We start from the raw sequence: 3801 nt of genomic DNA on the forward strand, positions 1-3801 counted from the left end.
CATATATATATACCAACTATTTATTTTTTGTCACTATTTGCTATTATTCTTATTATTCGTTTAGTGTACTCTATTAATAATGTTACAGAAAGGAAGAAGAGAAGAAATAATTTAAATTTGGCCTTATGTTCTGTATGTTCGTCTGTCGAATACGCTATGGCGCAAAGATTTCGAATTGAAGAGAGTATCGAAGCGATGCGTACAGGAGGTGTAGAAAAAGAAAACTGGCCATTTTTCTCTAGTGAGCGGGAGCTATTGCTCTGTTCTTATTCTAATACAAGTAAAGCACACCCACACACACAGACACACCTATAAATACATTCACAAACTGAGACGTACAGCCGTGAATACTCTCACCTAAAAGACAGGGACACACACGGAAACATATTATCGTTTTTTTTTCTAATATTTCGCATTTTTTTTATTTGTAAATTTTTCGTCTTCCTATTTTTTTCTAGATCGTTTTGCTTTCTTGTTGTTGTGGTGGCGTGCGTAGCTTTTCCCGCGCTGTCTCCCCAATGTATTCAAGCTTGCGCTACCAAGTCGTTCAGTCGAAGAGGAATTGATTAAACAGTTGACGAGTGTCTGCAGCAAAACAACTATCCCTTCTTTCCTACCCACGTCCGCTATTCTTATCCCGTTTGTCAATGTATGAGGAAGTTGCATTCTCCGCCAGGGAATTCGCTGAGAACGATGGTGTCCCACAATCATCTGTATGTATGTATGTATAGTGATGTTATGTAAAATACCGAATTGTTGTGCGAATCGTATCTGTTTTCTGTATGTATGATTTGAATCTGTATCTATTTCACTTCGGGCACTTTTGTGTGTCACCTAGAAAAAATGATGAGAATTAATTCATTGGTCGCTCGCATTTACAATGGTAAAAGTAGTCTGTGGCAGGCTTTCTGTTAAGTTCACTCGGTTCTCTAAATAGCGATTGACGATTGATTGGGTATTTGCTAATACGAAGTAAAGAAAAATAACCGAAAAGCGAGAGCGAGAAGAAGAGGTGCGTGTGCCTGTGTACGTCTGTGTCTGTGTCTGTTTACGAAGCTGTTCCTGAAGGAAGGTCAACGTTTCGAACACGGGGAAACGAACGAAACAGTCTGAACGAGTTAGCGTTTGAAAACGTGTAGCTATTTTTTAGCAGAAGAAAAAAGGAAAGTAATTTCAGAAAGTTTGTGCGTATGATTGGCACTTGAACTCCTAAACAAAGTTGAGAACCATACCATCTCCCATTAAAACTGGCGAACAATGTCTCAGTTGCAGCTTTCTGCTTTTTGCTGACGGCGTTTTACACTTCCTCAGAAGAAATTACCCACTGCCTTCCATTCGAACGTATTGTATACGACTTATCCCACTCTTCGACTCTTCTTGTGTCCCCGCGCGTCTATCTATTTTACTCTGATAAGGAAAAAAGTCACCACACCACCTGTGTCTGTCTAAAGATGAGCGATGATCCGGTAATTAATAGCAGAGCCCTTAGTTGATTATTCAGATTGCTGGTAAAATCAAATGGCGGCGGCGGCGGCGGCGGCGGCGGCGGCGGCTGCAAACGGATAGCGAAATGGACAGAATACGATTGAGAAATTATAAAGAAAATAAGAGAAAAAAAAAAATACAAAAAACGCATGCCAAAAAAAAGCCCAAAAAGAAAAGCCATGAATTACTATGACGAGAAAAACATCAACATCATGAGCAAAAAAATACAACGTCCGCCTTTATTCGGCCGGACACGGTGGATGGGTTAGGTAATGCAAAGCAAATAAGGCGGCAGGTATTCATAATTATGATGATAATATTGATATTGACAATTGCTATTACTAATATTATAATTATTATAAGAAAAGAGAAAAAAACTCGAAAAGAAAAACAAGAAAATAGGTCGAATTATTATTATTATTATTATTATCATTATTATTCTTATGATACATACCCAATTAATAAAACATCAATGCGATATAGACAGACAAACAAGCGTAGCAGAGCGAGAAATCGTGGATAAAAGATGATCATAGGCTTATCATTTAAACGATATGAATGCTATATGTTTGGAGACTTTTTCTCTTGTGCGGCCCGAGGAGACATACTACGTGAACATAAAATAGCAAGCGAACCATCCGAGCGAACCGAGAAAGGATAGGAAAGAGACAAAACATTAAAAAAGAGGATAGGCAAAGACGGCTGAAGCGATACAGAATAGCGATATCAAATGAGAGAGAGAGAGAGAGAGAGAGAGAGTTCCCTTATTATACTCCCTCAGGCACAACCCGTTCCAATGATCCCAATCCAACCGCCATTGCGTACAGTTCCCCCGCTCCCATGACGCTTCCTGCCCATCCTTGAAATGAACTGTGTCAACTGTCTATTGTTGAATTAACATCGTCTCGTCTCGAACGATAACCAAGTTCAGATGGAAGAAAAGCACATGCAAGGAAATATATCGCACGATAAAAACAAAGAAAATAAGAAAGACAAACACCCAACCTCCCCCGAAGTTGGTTCGTTGACAAAAGAAACATCAATCACAATTACCCAGTAGCAACAACAACAAACACATTTAATGTCTGACTCACTGCCACTCTGCCACTTGTCTTATCTACCACGTGCGCGACATTTATATCATCCGTCGTCAGTATCAACTATCAGTCAAACAACCATTGTTATAGGAAATTGCAACAGTGGGCTCATCATTCTGTGATGATGCACTATTACCCTATGATAATGCTCGAAAATAACGCTAAGAACATGTCAGTCTAACATTTGAAAAGGCTTATGATCGTGTCGTCCGCATGAGCGACAAACCCGTATTCATTGAACTATTATTCCTGCTACACGATATGGCGTGTGAAGGTGTGAGGCGCTAACAACACGATCGTAACACGTAATAGTTAGAGAATACACGTGAACCTGCTACATGTCAACGAGTGGACTAAAGGGAAAGAAGGAAAACTAAAATGAGAAAAACGGCCTATTTTCGGTACGGCCGCTCCACGGTGTTTGAGATGCAGCTGTTTCATGGTGAAGTCTCTGCGTTGTATATGCCCAATACCTTTTCAACAGCAATGTCAATAATATGACTAAGAACATGAAGATTAGATTTGATAGCAGTCTGCAGCTTGGTCTGTGATCTATGGGACTGTACACTGCCGCCGCTGGCCGATTTTCGATACCTCTTCTGACCATGGAACGAGTTTTTGAAATTCGAAAGTTCCGGAGGCGGCAGTATAAATGTCATCCACGAGAACCTATGAGAGAGTAAGTGTGATTACTAGTATGATAACGATGGTAGTGTGATGATGAAACGGTGTAAAGTAACGAAGATGTCAAGGTAGCAGATAGCGAGAGCGAAAGGCAAAAGGTGGCTATGTTGATGATAGTCATGATGACAATGAAAAGGCTTGAAGACAGGAAACTCGTTGATGTGATCATATAACGACAGACTATATAACACGCAGAACTCTCTAATGTTAAATAGCAGTGGTAGTAACTGGTGATAATGATTATTGCTGATGATCATGTTGATCATATGATAAGTGAATCACAATGAACCTGAAAATTATCATGGCGATGATGGTGATTGATTGATGATGACAATGGCTGAGTGGCGTAAGTGCCGCACAGCGTCGTTCAGAAAATAATAATGATATTAAATCGAAGAGAAGATGGCCATCATTGACAATAATGCAACAGCAACTCAAAAAAGAACACACACATACAGACCCACACGCACACACACACAGCAACACACACACCCACATATATATATATATATATATCTGAGATATATACACATAT

This window comes from Varroa jacobsoni, unplaced genomic scaffold (assembly GCF_002532875.2).
Source record: "Varroa jacobsoni isolate VJ856 unplaced genomic scaffold, vjacob_1.0 scaffold_987, whole genome shotgun sequence".
In the NCBI taxonomy this organism is placed as follows: Eukaryota; Metazoa; Arthropoda; class Arachnida; order Mesostigmata; family Varroidae; genus Varroa; species Varroa jacobsoni.